Here is a 19,274-nt window from a genome sequence, read left to right as displayed (position 1 = left end):
CGCGAGCTTTCGCTGCCATCTTGGAAAATGGCCGCCGGGAATGCTAGCATCAATGTATTCCACATTCTTCTTCAAAAATTACGAAAATTGGTGAATATTATGAATGTAGCCACATGAACATCATAGTAAAATTTCACAGCTCTGTGTTTGACAGTAGGGTCGCCATACTGGAAAATGGCCGCCGTGAATGCTAGGTACAGTTTATTTCACCATGTTGTTGGAAAGTTATGAAAATTTATACATATTATAATAAAAGCTGTGTGAGCCTCATAGTAAAATATTGAGATAGTTTGGCCGTCATGTTGGAAAATGGCCGCCAGGAATGTCATTTAGATACTGTATATTTTTCAAAAATTATGAAAATTGGTAAATATATTGTAGAAGACCGTCTTAACATCATACTTTAATATTGAAGACGTGGTGCTGAAAGTATGGGCGCCATCTTGGAAAATGACTGCGGGAAATGCCAAATATATTACCGATATATTTCTTTATTGAGTAGATGATTCTCATGAACGTATTAAACACCATAAAAATAACTATTTCCAAGTCTAAATTATCGAACCCACCTTTAAAAATGGTCACTGAAAGATTACTATCCTAAAATCTGAAACAGAGAAAATTAAAGCTATAGCTAGAAAACCATTTAAACCGCGAAGAATAAGGATGGGTTCGCGATCCCGAATCCTAAGTCCCATTCACGCCACTCAAGACCAACGTTTAATACTCATTATCTGTAACTGCGGAGCTTCTTGTGTAAAGAACTGTGGATGAAGACAATCCGAATTAGTTTGCTCAGCATTGCGTGGACATTGTCGCTGTACTAGCTGTGATGGATCAAGAAAAAGGCCTTCTTGTGGCGGAGGGGGCCCGAGTTCGGTGTTCCGGTTCGGGAGTTGATTGAGTTCGCCGTTGGTTCACACCGTTCTTTGCCCCGTTCCCTGAAGATTTTCCTCGGCGCTTCGCCCCCGCCCAGGTGTTGCCATAATTGGCTCACCCCGCTATTGACAACCCTCTGTGGGTCGTGGATAAATTGTTTCGGTCGTGTGGTACTGATCCCCCTCCCGCTCCCTTGGGTGCCTACCTTGGGAGTAGAGCAAAAGGCCTTGTCGTGGCGGAGGGGGCCCGAGTTCGGTGTGCCGGTTAGGATGGTTCCTTGGGTTCGCCCTTGGTTCGGACCTTTCCCTGCCCCGTTCCGCGAACGTTTTGCTCGGCCGCTTCGCCCCCGCCCAGGTGTTGCTTTGGCTCATCCCCAGCTCTTGGCAACCCTCTGGGGGTCGCGGATACATTTTTGGACTGTATGGCACTGCTGTGCTCGGAGGGCGATCCTCCGGCCCCTCGAGCCTTCTGCTGCCTTGGTCCGAGCCCTGTCACCGACCACCTCCTGGCTGGGCTCGCCGCCGACGGTGTCCCGCCTCTGTCACCTGCTTAAGGGGCGTTGCCGGGCCCGCTGGCCGATCCCGTGTGCCTTGACGGCGGTTCCGCAGGTACCATTTTGGGCACAGGGATGAATGGCAGGAGGGGGGCGCTGTAGATGCCCCCGCGCGCAGGAGCAGCGCCTAATCAAATGCATTCTGAGTGTGGCACTGATGTGCTTGGAGGGAAATCCTCCGTCCCTCGAGAATCCTGCTGCCTGTGTCCAGCTTCTTCACCTGCTCAAGGGGCGTTTGTCGGGGCCGCTGGCCGATCCCGTGTGCCTTGACGGCGTTTCCGCAGGTTCAATTTGGAATATGATGAGTGCCCAGCTAGGTGCTGCGCCTAATCAAGGCCTCTGACATGCAATTACTGTGAAAAAATCTTCAGGCTGACGAGTTGAATAGAACGAACTTTTAGAGATTTGTCTTAAATCTAATCTTTAACAACACGAAAATGTATAAACCTCCACATTAAATTATATTCCCTAATAAACATGTTGAGAATTACAGCTTTGAATAACTTTTCATTCAGAATTTAGGGTAATAGTTTTCGAGTGGCCATTTTTAAACATGGCGTCGATAATTTTGACTCAATATAGGAATTTCGAAAAGATTTATATGTTTGAAATATATTTAGTATTTCCAGCAGTTATTTTCCAAGATGGCTCCCAAACTATTAGTAGCACGTCATCAATATTCAATAAATGTTAAACTTTTCCGAAGCCATAGCAAAATATTAATAAAATAGTGTTAAAAAGAAGAGAGAACTTATGGCAGTTAAATAACGGTATTTTAATAGGTGTAAATTGCCTATTAAATTACAATAAGATGAGAGCTTAGGGCTCGTGTGCCTTCATCAGTCATACTAAAAATCTTAACGCGTGACACTTACGAGGTGACCTCGGTTTTTTAAAAATCTTATCCCGCCCTCTCTTGAATAAAATGTTTGTCGTCTATGACTCCCCAATATTTTGTTTCAGCACAACCTTGATTTAGATTTAATTTTCCTGATTTTTTAAGAAATATACCTTCAATAAATTTTCTTTTTCGCCAGTTTTTTTCCCGATACAGAATTTTTGGATGTTTAAAATCAATTACGTGACCTTTAGACTCCCAAACATGAACCGCTAAGCCATTTTCTTTATTATAATTTTTAGTACATTGCTTATTCCCTGAGAACTTATTTTTAACGTTTGTTGTGTTTCACCAACATACGTTTCGCCGCATGTTTCACACTTAACTTGGTAAACGACGCAGCGATTATCCAATAGGTTAATATCTCTTTATGAATAATATACTGTATCCAAATGACATTCCCGGCGGCCATTTTCCAACATGGCGGCCAAACTATCTGATAAACGGCTTCAATATTTTACTATGAGGTTTACACAGCTCTGATTATAATATCTATCAATTTTCATAATTTTCAAACAACATGGTGAAATATACTGTACCTAGCATTCACGGCAGCCATTGTCCAATATGGCGACCCAACTATCGAACACAGAGCTGTAAAATGTTTCTCTGTTGTTCATGTGGTCCCACTCATAATGTGTACCAATATTTATTATTTTTGAAGAAGAATGTGGAATACATTGTAGCTGGCATTCCCGACGGCCATTTTCCAAGATGGCGGCGAAAGCTCGCGCTCTACAGCAGGGGACTTTTAGTATTTTTTTTGTTGGGTCGAAAATAGCACATGTACCAATTTTCATCTTTATGTTCAAATGTTCTAGGTCAAGAGCTAAAAGTCCTGGGCTAAAGAGAAAATCTCTATGGAGGCTCAGTATAGTATTACTTTTGCTGTATAGAGCTTATTTCCCACTGCATAAGAGTCTCTGCTGTAAAAATGTTTCTACTGAACGGGACCGAAACAGGTTTCGGTCGGACAGAGTTTGTGTTCTATTTTGTTAAGCAGAGGCTGAGGTAAAATTATTGTCATAACAAATAAAATTCGTTATTGCCACATTTGCATGTTGTTAAGTTTGAGTCTGAACTCACCGGGTTTGATCACGAGTTGCATTTGCGAATGCTGATTTTGCATGATGTAAACTTTTGAGTTTGCATGTCTCTAACAGTGCCTCACTATGCATCGCTTTACAATAATCTATGACGTTTCACCGACGTCACTTCATGACAAGGTCCAGTAACCAGTGACTAGACTAAATTATGAAAATATATTATGAACTTATGGTTTTGGGTCGTATTTATGAACCGAACTAAAATATTGCCTACGATGGCCTGCGTAAAAGCAATTTTTTTGGACGCAGCGCTAAGGTTTTCGGTCTTTATTTTTCCTCAAGTGGGAATCAACCTTGTGGTATGTACTTTTCAATGATTTGAGTAACATCACCAAGGAAAATAGTTGCGTGCATAACTCACAAATTGTAGTAGGTTTTCCTTAGCTGCGGATCAATGGCTTTTGATGTTGGACACGCCCATAAGAAACTAAACATGGTTTCATCCGACAAGTGAAAGTAGTGTTCCTTATCAAATGCGGGGCATAACATTCCAACCCAGGAGATAAGCATACTCTGACTCATTATTGTCACAAATTCTCCGTGATAGATACGGGGTAAAATTTCGCTCCAATCATTTCCCGAAGTATCAACCAGTACACGCTCCCAGATCCGTCGATGAGTTGGAGTTTTTGTACTCTATTGTTATAAAAACAAATGAAATTTTTTAGTTACTGGATTCCGACCAATTTATGTAACGCTATAACGGTTTATATTGTAAAAATTCTAGCGTTCTAGCCAACGTAAGTATATTTACTTTAGCCCATTGCTCGTTGAACGGTTGTTATAAAGGCAACTAACTTAACTGTGACTGGTCAGATTAAAATTTAAACTATGGTCAGAGTTGTATAGAGATTTTTGAAAAGGGGTATTAACGTCTGTAACGTATTTGGAGTTTGCCTATAAAACTTTTAATAAAAACACTAATAAAATAAATTGCAGGCACACTTAAGAAACTGGTAATTAGTATAAGCATGCTACTTTAATCAAATGATAAATTGTAGAATGCACACTTAATAAAATCTTACTAATAAGGCCTGTACTAATTAAGTACCATACGTATCTTGCGGACACAAAAGGTGTTACTCTAAATTATAATAAAGCACATAAGTTTTCGGCAAGGGATTGGTCAGCTTCGGCTACAGCCCATTGTCAGAATAGAGAACATTTTCTAAATTTCAAGTTACAATAACAATACATACATCCTAACGACATAATAATCTACACAAATAATAAACTTTAGAAGATGGTATTAGTAAACTCCATTTCAAGGTTAATGGACTAGAGGTTAAATGTGTACAAAAAATGGTCTCTCAGGAACCCCCAGAGAAAACTGTAAACTATGCATTTGAAAAAAGAAACTATGGCTATTCTATTGGCCAGGGGAATTCCTTATGAGTTCACTTGAAGTCGAGGATAGTTCTTGGAATTTTAAAAGGAAATGGCTACTTAATTTTTACAGGGTGTTTCTTATAATTCTGAAATAAATTACAGGGTGGGTCAAAGTTAGTCGTTAGTAGTCTTATCTTAAAAGGAATTGCTTTTATAATCTTGATAAGGACTTTTATGGGTTATTAATCATCTTTTATAATTTTCAGTTCTTTGCATTTACGATTGTAAAGCTTATAATTCTTACGACTGATTTTCTGGCTGGTTATTGTGTGTCAAAGGTGGCACGTAAATGATTATCGAATATATTTTTGCGAAGTCACTTTTTAAACAATGCCTTAAATTCAATTTCAGGATTTGTCACTACTCTCGTTGCTTAGCACAAAACTCATTTAACATAGAGTGTTGTTCTATAGCTTTCTAAGTTAGCTTTTCATGTTTAATTGATAGAGCTTATAAAACTATGAATAGCCTATATAAAATATCTTCAATATTAGTGAATATACTAGTAATTAAATTTCCATACCGGACCCTAAATTTGCGAAGAAAACGAAAAAGGACTACTAAAACCCAATTGGACAAATCCATCAGGTGGTACTAGTAATCCAATTGGAATTGATAGCACTCTTGTGTCATCTAGAAACAAAAGCCTAACTCTCAAGATCCAATAAGGAAATTTGCTTGTATTTTCTTTAATACCCCAAGTAGGTGCATGGTTCAAATTTGCAATACTCATTATTTTATACGTTCTTTCAAACGCTACAGTTTATATTGAACGGGTCGAAAATAGCTGATCTGGTTTGTAACCTAGGTGTCTTGTTAAGCTTGCAGAAACTAGTGGCGTATGTTTGAGATGCATCCAATATGATTACTTGGTAATACGTGTATTCTGTTTGCGAGGTCACCATGGAGATTCTCAAGTTCTCCCGTTCGAGAAGGTCATAAATATTGTTGATAAATGTTGGTTGATTTAGAGTTGTAATTGTTGTTAGCAACATGATCGTAAACGACAACGATATGAACGAAAGCCCTAACAGACAGCAATAGCCAAATATCCATGTACGAAAATGAACGTGGCCAGCATTTGGAGAACCTAAATTGTTTCAAAATGTCTTAATTATCTATTTCGGTTTTGTGCCTTATACGAACAATCTATCACCTTGCCCTGTTACTAAAAAGATTGCGGTCAACCAGTGTATGATGCAAAATCTGCTTAACGCCAAATTAGTCGCTCCATAAATCAACAGACAAAGCAATGGATACACTAATATAAAAACTCCAATGGCCGTCCATATCTGTCAAGAATATGTTCGAATAACGCGTTATTTTCTTTGTGTATTAATTGTTCTGTGTACACCAAATCAAATACAAATATAGATAACAGAAGCTGACAGAGTTAGGAAAGAGCTGGAGACAAACGAAACAAAATATACTCCCTGCTGTGTATCCGGCTTGCCAAAGGTCAGCGAACACTTGGAACAGTCAAGAAATATAGAAATGTGCCATAAAGGTCAGAGAAGTTTAAGAATTTCAACAAAGTCAGGGAATTTGATTAAAATTGCTAAAATATCTGTGGTTCAAAAGTTCAGCTTGGTGACGTTTAACTTCGTTTTAGCAACCAGGCACCGGAGTTTGCTCCGAAATGTTTTACATTTAATATTTATAAAATGTGATTTAAACGAAACACTTCTACTTAAAATAATAATAATTGGGCCTAAAAACGTCAGGGAAAACCTGAAAAAGTCAGGGAATTTGAATCTGAAAATTTCGTAGCAATCATGAGTAAGGAAAACTCGCCAATGCGTTCTTGCGCGAGCACACAGACAATTTGAATTTCATTTTTCAGGTAATATGATAATCTCCAAGAACTGAAAATATTCTAATGCATTGCGGAATGCCTCTGAAGACCAACTATTTCAGTCAAGGAGAGGAAAAGGTGACGTAATATGAGAAGGGAATAATAACAAATGGAACTCATATCGGTCAAGGACGGCAACTTGAGCTCGACCAACCTCAAAAATACCCTGAAATTGGCGCAATGACACGCCGTAAAACCAGCTTACACGAAAAAACAGTCCCTACATTAAGCAACCTTATCTTTACTTTGTCTGCTACAGCGGTAATTTCTTGATTCCGATTCACTTTCGTAACTTTCATTTAAAGAATGTATATTACTCTCTAACCTATTGTTTTGTTCTTTACGCACTTCATCAAGTTATTAAACGTTAGATCGGCGACAGAAGTTTGTTAGCCAATCAGGAAAGGGAAGATAATTTGAGGCTGGTAAGAGTCTCGTTACAGTCTTAGAGCTTTATGAAGACATTAGGTATCCTATTTCTCTTATTATTCCCTTCTGGTAACGATAAAAACGAGCGCTGGATAGACCAACAAAGAAGCTAGAAATGAAGCGAGAGTTGGCACCATATCGGGAACAACGCCCACGTTCTGTTATGTCTATTTGTATTTGCAGTTTGCACCCAATAATCTCACTTTAACGTCGAATATGTCTATGATATCGAACATTCCAAATTCTCGATTGATTGGACCTCCGCTCAGTATTTTTGCTTCACCCATCAAGTTTGGACCTTCTACATTAAAGAACTTCAAATCTGATGGATCTTCCAAAATGTACATCGGTACAGCAATATCAGAATCCTTCGCGAAAGGAAAATGTTAGTTTGGCAAATTTGAGCAGCTACATTATTCCAAACATTTCACCGGGCCTGTCTTAATAACATTACAATGCAAGACTAAGTCTCAAATTAGAAAAAAAATTAAAACTACGGGGCAATCCCCTGGGCACGTGCCCATTGGACTCAATCTTTAAGGCGGTCCTGACAATACTGACATTTTCGTAAAGTGATTTGACGAATTCACGGTGTTTTCCATTCTCTTGTTTGGAAGTGAAAGAAACACCTTCTTCATTCAAAACACGCAACTGAATTTCATAACCACTACGGGACAAGAAAAATTGTGTTTATAATATATGGCGTTGTTTTATGTCGTGACGGTGATTTACTGGCCTAAGTTTTAAAAAGACTAATATGCATTTGGTTTACCAACTAAAGACGATTTTCAAGTCCATTTTTAAGATTCTAGCTAATTGCGGGGATGAATATTTTTCACTCGTTATTGTTTTTTCTGTATTAAAATTTATACCAGTGATTTTCTAATAATGATCATAATTTCGTTTGAATCGCTTAATTCGTTAATGAGCTGAATAAACTAGTGTACAAGCGTCTAAGCAGACGTTATTTCTACCGGGTTTTACAAACTTTTACAGTAACATCTCTTTTGATTTGAATTCAAATTTTAGGCCCATTGTGATTGGTGCAAAGTGCATGGCCTATATTGAAGAAATACTGGCCTCCTTTTTAAGGCCTGTATAATTGGATTAAAAACATCTCCAAGTGGGCTACCAAGTATCGCTTCCTTCTCATCATCAACTGTTAGCAAAGCTAACTGTATCGTAGCAACAAATCTGGCAATTTTTGTGATATTCATGAGGTTATCTGAAAAATAAAGAAGGGGTAACTAAGCATCTTATTTTTTGGTACATTTCATTTCACGAGAAAGCTAGAAAGCTGAGAAATTGACAGTGTTTATCACTTTATGGGACAAATGCAGTAAATAATAAAGCTAGATTCCCAATCGAACGAAAATACAATAGAACTACGGAGTGATATTGAACATATTGTGATTGAACGATAATGGCGTCATAAACGGATCATCTTCTTCTTTGAAGGGTTACGCTCACACCAAATTATTTTACGTTTCAGTTTTTAGATACGCAATTAGCTCTCCCGTGGCTTAAACAGTTCTGGGGTGATAACCAGCTATTTAGTGCAATGCACAGAAATAGGCATTAAACGCGATCTTATGGGGACTGGTAAAAACGAAAAAGTGACGGCTTTGATATTTAAAAAATCGTGGCAAGAGGTTGGTTTTGAAGTTGAGTATAACGTTAGAAATTCTGAAACATATAAGATTTGTAGAAGTGTAGAATTAATTTTAAACTCATGCTGGGAATGATGAATTTCGCAAGGTTTTCTAGTACCGTATGATTATACTATATTGTCCCTGACCCATGGCATTTTACCCTAAATCACTGCCTAAACAAGTAAAGGTTTGACCCTTATAAACTGAAAGGCAATGCTAATTTAACTATGGAGACTTCCGTTTTATACTCCAGTCATAGCTTGTTAACGGTGACCCTTGGTGAAAAATGGCATAGAACATTTTCGACTCAAAATCGTTCCTAGAACTAACTGTACTTTGATCGTACCACATGGTGAGCTGCTAAGTGAAGTATGTTTTAATTGTTAACTATTAATTAAACAGAAGAACTGTGCTGAGTGACTTATCAGCCCACTTTACAGGTTGCAAGTTGTTTTCCCATTTGGATATGGATGGTTATTATTTTATATATTTTTAACTCTCCGACTGACGATGACGTCACGAAGAGGTATTACACTGGAAGTGTCTGTGTGTGTGTCTGTTACAGCGTTCGCAGAAAGTAATATTAGCTTCTACTCCTCAGTCATCGTTAGGGTTAAAATTAACGCGGTGATCAGCTAGAGTTACGAGAAACGTCTAGCCTCCCAATGGCAGGGCTTCCACCAAAGTTTCACGCAATTGTGAGATTTCTTATCATTTATTGTGAATCAATCGACTTATATACTTAAATTTCTAAAAATTGTTAAAAAGACATACAAATGAATTCAATCGTCAACAATAGCTATGTTTAAAATTATATTTTTATTTTATTATTTAAGAAAGACCTCTTAATGTCGTCTCGAATCGGAGAGGTTGATTTTGGTTTCCCAACTTGTTAATTAATGCATATCTTTTTAGAAGGAGAGTTCAACATTGGAAGGCACAAACAGAAGTTATTTCCGGGGAAATTCCTAGGCATAAAAGTAACTTTGATTTGAAGTTGATTGGGTAAAATGTTTTGAAAGCGTTTCAAGTGTTTTTCGAAGGTAATGTCCATGTTTATTTTCGGGATATAAGTTATCTCAAGACATTTAGCATTTTCTAAACGTTGATAACACTTTTATACCATGTGATAACTATAGTGTTTAATTCAATGCCATGTGATAAATATAGTGTTTAATTCAATACCATGTGATAACTATAGTGTTTAATTCAATACCATGTGATAACTATAGTGTTTAATTCAAGTCCATAAATTAGGATGACAACGCGTTTGAAAATAATTTTAAATTGACCGTTAGTTTTGCGTTGTTGATGTACGATTTGGCAATGTTTATATTTCATCTACCCAAATTCTGTGTGTGCTAATCTATGGTTCTTTTTAAGTTTTTTCGAATTTGCCTATAGAACCAGTATAATTAACAACTGAAAACATTTCTTCCACGATTTTAACACCTTAACCTAACCAGTAATACACGTCCTTTAAATGTCAAATAAACGGAATATCAACGTATTTTTGTCATGAAAAACGTTTAAAAGAAGTTAATACGCGACTATTAAATTTAACGTTAAAACATTGTGCCTACTTGATTTTATTACTCCCCTACTAGATTATTAAATTATTATTAGTGAAAAGCAGAAACCAAAATTCTACTTGCTTGCTTCTCTAGATGGTTCTACACACCCAATAAGCGTTATGATACACGATGCTCTGGAAATTATTAACCATCTGTTTTGAATCTTAATATCACGGAGTTATATTTCTGCTCTAATGATTGTGGTCATTGATCGATCGTAAAGCGGAAAAATAGCGTACGAACACAATGTTGCTTACCATTATCCAGTGAAACGTCGATTAACGTTTGAATGCGGTCCCTCCCCAATGATCCTAGCACGAGGGGCAAGCCCTGTTCACCAAATTACGCATATTCGTTTTAGCACTGTCTTTATCGTTTTAGTACAGACAGAGGTACAGCCGTGTAAACCGATTAGTGACTTGCCCCACGGCCTAGCCACATTGATATGATAATCGTTGAACACTGGACGCCGGAGGATAGAAAATAAATTTCACCGGCCTTATATATAAATTTTATCGAGGTTTACTACCAATTACGTACACAGCTTAATGTGTTTGCTTACTTTCTATGAAATATTTTTATCATTATCAAAATTTTTAAAGCACCTACATAGTGAGCCGTGCACATCATAAATATAATCAAAACTGTTATTGAAAGATAGTTGACGATACTGTTGAGGATACTGTTTTTGATCATTATCATAAATAATAAAATTTTGATGCATGGTATATTTATTTTTATCGCTCTCAGTGATGATGACGTCATGGAGAGGTTTAACATTAGACATGTGTGTCTGTCACAGCGTCCGATGAGGTCAAATGTTACAGATTGTGTTCTCAATTTCCGAAGCACGTCGCAGTTCACAGTCCGCAAAAATTCGGAAATTTGTATTTCAGTACGTTATATAGCTATCCGGAACTTACGCAAGAGAAAACCGAACTTGGTATAATACTTCTGCCTCTGCGTGCTGCGTCTCGTTTGAGGGGTTAGATTTCTACGATTCTAGCTTTGTGACCCCCTACAGGAGAGCCTAACTACAGCTTCTTTGGAGAAATAAGCAGCTAAGAGGCGAGGGACGAGCAGGGCGCCCCTCTCAAAATCCCTGAGCAGTGCTATTTTCCAAAAAAAAATTTCTAACCACTAGCCTCGAGATAAGCTACCCTAAGTTTTAGGGGGTAAAAACAAGGACGACCCTCAAATGAGGTAAAATGCAGGGCTAAAGTTAAATTTTTACCCAAGTATTATACTCCTAAGACCTTTTCATAAGAAAACATTGTGGTCGAACATCAGAATCTATTTTACCCCCGACTTTTCACAGATGTCTAATTTGAATGATTTGAAAAAGCATCTTTTAAGAATGTAACTTATTTTAAGACATCATTAATCTTAAAGCCTTTAAGCCAGTGGTTTTTTGTTGTTGTTTTTAAAGGCTTCAATCAAATGAACTTGTAAGCGTGATTCTTTAAAAGAAAGAATCGGGTTATTTTGCCCCTTCAGCTTTGCCTTGTTCTTCTCATTCTGGTTCTTGGGAGAGCTGGAGATTGAGTAAGGCAGCGAACTGCAAACACTTTGCCAATGTTGGTGTTCTTATCTCGGAGTTAACTGATTTTGCTTTAGCTTAAGTTTTTTTTTTTGGCGAAATAATTCGATTTTTATTTTCTCGAACTCTTATTTTTACCTCTCCCGAGTGACGATGACGTCACGGAGAGGTATCACACCGGACGTGTATTTCTCTGTGTCTATGTGCGTGTCTGGCCGTGACCCTGTCCTTGTGTCCGTGTTCGCAGTTTGCAAATCGGAGCAAAGGTGTTTCCAATTTCTGAACCGAGTTCACTGCTTACAGAAATTTGGTAAATTTTACATCGCACTACGTCAGTGAGCTAAGTGCAATGCATTATTATACATAACACTTTTCTTTCATCAGCGAAGTCTATCCACCTTCCCACATAGACGCAAATCTGCACTTGTTTGCTTCTAACATCACTATCATCTAGTCTATTCCACATAGACGCCAATCTATACTTAATGGTTTCTAACCCCACCATCACCTGGTCAATGTCTATCCCACATGGACGCCAATCTGTACTTATTGGCTTCTTGCACCACCATTATCTGTTATTTGTCTACCCCACATAGATATCAATCTGTAATATTGGCTTCTACACCTTCATCATCGTTGGGGTTAAGATATACGCGACGATAGGCAAGGGTTACGAGAAACGTCTAGCCTTCCAATGACGGGGCTTCCACCAAAGGTTCACGCAATTGCGCTGTTCTTACAATTCGCTGGGATTCGAAACCCTTATATCCTACCATAGCCGAGACCATAGCCCACTCGATCCGCGCTCCCGGAGGCTCCGCTGCTCGCACTATAGAAGCCCCTTCAAAAGGCCAAAAAGTGCATCTTTTGGATTCTTGGCGGGAAATTCGAAGTCAGCGAAAATTAACATTAAGCTCAATGGGAGGAGGTCGATTTTTTGACCATAACCTCTGTGCTATTTATCAAAATGTCTTGAAATTTTAGTGAGACGTGTGTTTTTAAGTGTTTTATTATTAAAAAAAATTATTTTCAAAGCCAAAATAATAGGTTCAGTGCTAAGACTGAATATATCTTCGGATCCAAATATCCTGAAATTTTAGTAAGAGGTGTGTTACAAATCTATTCTATTATATATAAGCTTCTTTAGTTGATAATTATTTTTATAAAACTTTATTTCCATTTCCAATGTCATAATTGTAAATTAAGTACTTAATGCCCAATATCTTTGTATCTAATGGCCCAAATGTTCAGAAAATTTAATTTAGAGGTGTGTTACAATCGATTATATCTCAAACTTGTTCAAAAAACTCATAACTAATTAGCTTTATAAAAAAACATTAGAACTTTCACTCCCTTTCCAAGATTAAACGTGTTGCTTAACATTACGCTAAAAATCTTATAATTAAACAAAATTATAGGACCTAAAGCCTAAAACACACCTATTTTGGGAACATTCAGGAGAACCCTTGTGTTTCTACCAAAAGAACATTTTTACGTAAACGCAATTTTAGTTCGAATGTATTGAAAATATCACATATTTTACAAAAACAAAAAATTAAGCATAGAAAAATCATGATTAAGAAACGAACTGAAAAAGTTTGGGGAAAGTATCATAATACGAGTTGCAGTTGGTAAAAACAAACATTTAGTGGAGTGTCTTGCCACGCCTATCGTAACATTGTTTTTACGACAGAAGATACCTCAAATACATGTTGATTTGCAGTTTTGAATTTTAAATTTTCTTCAAGACGGTATACGACTAAAAGAAACTCCTGGTCATAATGTTCCATTACTAAAACGTAATGAAACCCCCCTCCTTAGACAAAATCCCCCTGTCGTTTTCACTATCCTAGAAAATAGTAAAATCCTACTCTCCTTCGACAAATTCCCCCGAACATTTTCCCCAAAAAAAGAATAAAAATATCCGACCATTCTCTGGACAAAATTCCTCCGGTCATTACCCCACTACAGAAAGGAGTAATACAATCCCCATTCTTTCGATAAAATCCCCCGGGGTCATTTCCTCCTTCATAGAAAAGAGTAAAAAATAGCCCATTCTCTATACGAAATTCCCCGTCTTATTGAGATTAAAATAGTCGTAAAAGTACAATATCAATATAATCTAAAACTCTAAAGGCCTCACCGATCCGGTGGTGTAATGGGTTGGACAGCTGAGCGAAGTACGAAGGGTTCGAATAACATTAAAATTTAATTTAACTTTCTTCTAATTAATTCATTCGCTTTCATTCCTTTCAAGGGGAAAAGAAGATTTATGTGAAAATAATGAGCTTCTAGCGTAAATAATTGAGAAAATTTGCGACTATTAATCAATTTTTGACATGCAACTATTAAACAATTTTTGATTTGCAAATTTTAAAAATATTTTGATTTGGAATTGTTAATTGGTGGTGTCACTGCGAAGGGTCCGACGCTCCTTCAAATCTCGTACAGTAGAACATTTTAAATATTTAAATATTTAAATTTTAATAATCTTCAAATCTTTCAAATTCCAGAAAAATCTTTAAATCTTCATAAATCTTTCAAATCTTTCAAATTCCAGAAAAATCTTTAAATCTTCATAAATCTTTCAAATCCTAGAAAATCTTTCAAATCCCAGAAAAATCTTTAAATCTTCACAAATCTTTCAAAACTAAGGAAATAATTAAATCCCAGAAAATCTTTCAAATCCCAGAAAAATCTTTAAATCTTCACAAATCTTTCGAAACTAGGGAAATAATTAAATCCCAGAAAATCTTTCAAATCTATGGAAATAACTAGATCCCAGAAAATCTTTTTAATCCTTGATAAATTTTTCCAATCTCACAACATCCATAAATTTTAAAAATCGAAAAAAAAAATTAATAAATTATAATAAAAATAATAATCTAAGCTTGGTCTAGGAAGGGATATCCACACAAAGTCAACTCGCGACTTGTTTACAGGTGGGTCCCTTTACAATGCATAGAGGGGTGGTTGCTAGCCCCTAACCTACAGCGCCCTACACTAACTATTACCGTTAACCTCTGCAAGTTTTGATGGAAAGGAGAAACCGGGTTAGACCGCGGAGGAAAACTCCTTTAACAAGCGGGGAGGGAACTTGCAAACTCTACGCAGAAGGATTTCTTCCCAGATTTTCACTCGGTGCCACAGTCCGGGATCGAACCCGGGATCCTCTTGCTGCGAGGCGAAAGCGCTAACCGCTACGCTACCCCACTTAAATAAATCGAAACATTCCCAGTCTTTCAATCTTCAACCCATATACTCCCATAGTCCTTCAATCCTGAAATTATTTCCAAATTTTTATTCTTCAAAGCAACGTTCAAATCATTCTCAAGCTTTAAATCCACACATTAAGTGTTCCCAAGTGACTGCTTTCCCCTATCTGACTACGTAAAGTCCTATATTCCGGGGGGGAAGCGGTGATGAAGGGAGTGCTTCCCTCCCGCGAAAGGACTTTATAGATTCTTCCATTTACTAGCCTTGAGTCAAGCGTTTTTTCTTATTGGGAACCATGAAAGCCATGGTTTACTTTTCACCCGTGCCAACAAGAGACGTTCTTTGGGAGCGCATTCAAAATGCTGCGGCGAACATTCGAGCAAATCTGGAAATGCTTAACTGTGTGCAAGGGTCTTTTGACGTCGGGCTTAAGTATGCATCAACGCCAATGGAGCTCATTTTGAGTAACTACTTTAATATGACGTTGAAAACATTTTTTCTTCAATTTAATTCTTTGTTACACCTCAGATTAATAACCCCCTGGATATGAAAGGAAATAGGGAGACATACTCGAATAAGGCAGCGGCATCTCTAGCGCCCCTAGAGTCAAAACTTGGAAAAATGATACCCCAAACAGACTCAGTAAGCGCGTGACCACGTTTGCTACTCCATGCTTTTTAAAGTCTCGGCTACTATTTATCCGCGGTTCTCGTTTTTTTCTCTTCTCATCCCGGTACCTGGTTCGGAGGTTTCGGTCATTAAACTAGGTAGGTTTTTGGTTTTTTATTTATGTAAAAATTAGATTAAACTATAAATTTGATATATCAAATGACATGAAAGCAATAATGGTCTTCGAAGACACAAAAATAGCCGTTTACGTTTATTAGGCCTTGCCGGTACAACCGTACAATTCAAACTGCGTCGCCTGCATGGGGTGACAAATTTCTACGTTTTGCCGTCTGAGGGCGCCACATGACGATACTATTTGAAAATGCCCGGTTTTGCTTACCTTTATCCAGGGGTTAATTACACCGAAATAATGAAATTTCCAATAATTATCGTTTTTTATTGAAACTAAAGCTTGCACGTTTGGCCTCTGAATTTCATTCTCACAAATAGCATCGCGACTTAAACTCTGACGTATTGAAGTACTTTTTATGCTTCGTCTGAAGAGGGTAAAAAGCTCTAGCTGTCTAGCTGCGGAAGCTTGGAGGCAAAAAAGTGAATTTGTAAGAACTTCTTTATTTGGCAATCACCGATGATACCTCATTTTAAACTACTCTTTACCTCTTGTTTAATACCCTCTTCAGACGACGCGTTAGAACCACTGCTTGCTTGAGAAAGATAGTGAGATTGTTAGATATCGCGAGTTTCTTCTGAAAACCTTAATTTCGTTTAACCATAATCGCTTTACGATCTGTTTGTTTTTTGTTATTTTTTTCAACAAGATATGTCTTATTAGACCTAGATTTTACGCACCGTCTGAAGGGGGTATTATGGCCCAAATGGGCCCGGAGTTTAAGGGCTTGTAACTCTGTAACGGTTCGGTTTAGACCAAAACCTCTCAGGAAATTTCTCCTCCAAATTTTGCCAGGAATCTACTGTTAAAAAGAACGCATACATCTCTGAATCACCCTGTACATATTTATATATTAACAGGATATTCTTTTTAATTCTGTATTTGTCTCCAATTCTCGACCTTGTAATTACTTCAAAGATTTCGAAATTTTTTGTTTGAAACATCACTCAATTTCACGAGAAACGTGTTGGATTTCGTGTAAATAACGGACTATTCACATAAAGGTCATTCAAATAGTATTGGAAGTTTTCAACGTCGTGTCTATCGTTTCCTTACTAAAAACATTTTTTGAAGAACTAAGACGCTGTCTTCTGGTGAGTGTGAAACCAAAAATTCGTGTTGGCTTAAAATTTAATAGATCAACAAGATATCTTTAGAAAAGGAATCGTGTACGCCGATCCCAAAGTAGCGGTCCTCATAAAAGCGTTTAATAGTGGTTTTCCCGAAAAAGCAGTTTACCCGTTACGGCAGTTCCCTATACAGGGGTTCTCGTAAACGCGGTGTACTGTTACAGGAATTACCCAAGGAGCAGTACAGTCCCGGAAAACATTTCCTGGACATTTTTATTTGGGTGACACTTTGTTTCTATTTGAGCTAGAGTAACAAAATAGGACTTCCTATACAGATGACTTAACAAAGTTTCTGCACAGTTTTATGTTCCGCACCTTAAAAACCTATATCACCTTTCCGCACAATTTGCAAAAAAACATTTTTATTTTCTTGTTGATAATAAAATTTTCGATGGTGTTAAAAGAAACATATATTTAAAACGCAGCTTCTACAATCGGAATTAAAAAATTAATATTTTACTTTTATTTTTTAACATAAAGATAATTGTTTTAATGCTTAAGTCTATCGATGCATTATTCTATATCGATAGTGATAATGGAATGGTCAAATCACAAGTCAAATAGCAAGCTTCTAACCTAACCCTAACGGAACCAAAACTAAACCAAACCGAACCCTTAATATTTGCGGAAATGGGTTATGGTAAAAACTTGTGAACTAAAATTTTGAAGTAGAAACTGTACGCAAATGGGCCGTAAAAATTATGAAATTGTGCGGAATTGCGCTATGATTCTAGAAAATTTGTGGAAATGGTCAACCTCGGACACGGTGACACTGATAAGGCGTTAGCCCTACCAGAAATAGTAAAGACCGCCAAAATGACGTTCCGAAATAATACCTCAAATAGGTCGACAAAGCTATCATTACACGCGTCATGTCACGCATAATCCAAAACGGTTTTGAAACTGTCAATCGGTTTAGAAAATCAAAATGTATGACACAAAATATGACATTCAGAGCATTGGGAAATAAACCTATCTATTATTTCTTTTTATCCATATCAGCTTAGCTCCATAGTAAAACATAACGATCAGAAAAACAAGATGTTCAAACCATAGCATAGTTTGAATCTGAAATTTGAGAATTACGTTCAGTAATGGGGCGATTTATAAAGCTTGTCTGTAAGCTCGATTTTGAAAGGACGATTGGATACCAACTTAGGAGGAAATATTTTGGATGGCGCTTTGGAAAGCAGAGATGTTGAATTTGTGTACTGGATAGTGTTTAGGTGGTAAATTTGTGATTACTAAAGTGGGAGAAATTTGGAAATTAGCGATTTTGAAAATATTCTATAAAGGACGAAGGTTGCGTTTTGGTTGAATTCTTCTGTGACTTTCTGTAATAAATGTTTGTGGAACTTTTGGCTGTCTTTTTGTTAGTTTATGGTTTGGTGGCGTATCGGCAGTTGTTACTGGTTCCCATACCTGTCCACCATCGCTTGGGCTCAGCTCACGTTACTTTATAGAAATTGACAACGAGCTCACCTCAAGCTCAAAATTGAAACAATGTTTCCTTAGAGCTCAATGTGAGCTCAAGCTCAGTTAGTTTTTATAAATGAGCTCGCCTCGGGCTCGGGTTCATTCGCATAATTTTGATGGGCTAAGCTCGAGCTCAAGCTCTCTCTAATATCTTTCGCGGGCTCAGCTCGGGCTCAAAATTGATAGAATTTAAGGCTCACCTCGAGCTCGGGCTCATTCAATTTAGTAAGCTCAAGCTCGAGCTTGGCCTCATATTTCCGGAGAATATTTCTTTCAAACAGTGTAGATGTTGAAATAAATAATTTTGCAGCTATTTTTACGCGATAAATGCAAAACTACAATACATATTTACTATCCAAATGACTTGCACTACATTTGTATTAAAAAAATTTCAAAACTTCATCTACCAATGAGTTACGCTAGTTTCTGTTGGCACTGAATACGGCGCTGGGCCAAGCTGAGCGCAGTCTCAAAACAGTGAGCGCCCTTTCAAAATGAGCTGTCTCATAGTTTTCAGTTGGCCTCGCTCGAGCTCAGGAAAGCCAAAACATTTGTAAGAGAGCTCAGCGCAAGCTCTCGTTGATTTTACAGTCGAACCTGGGCTCAGCTCAAGGCTCACTTTGGCTCGTGACTTAACCAATTATTTCGAAGAGCCTCGCTCAATTCGCGATCGGGCTCGCTAAATTGAGGTGAGCGCGGACAGCTATGCTGGTTCCAATATCCTTAAGACTGACTTTATGCCTCTTGGAGCCTTACTTAAAAATGGTGGCCTGAAATG

This window comes from Phalangium opilio, unplaced genomic scaffold, assembly GCF_054372755.1.
Source record: "Phalangium opilio isolate 3A_F unplaced genomic scaffold, DU_Popi_V2 ptg000106l_1, whole genome shotgun sequence".
Classification (NCBI taxonomy): domain Eukaryota; kingdom Metazoa; phylum Arthropoda; class Arachnida; order Opiliones; family Phalangiidae; genus Phalangium; species Phalangium opilio.
Note: the sequence above shows the minus strand (reverse complement) of the source record.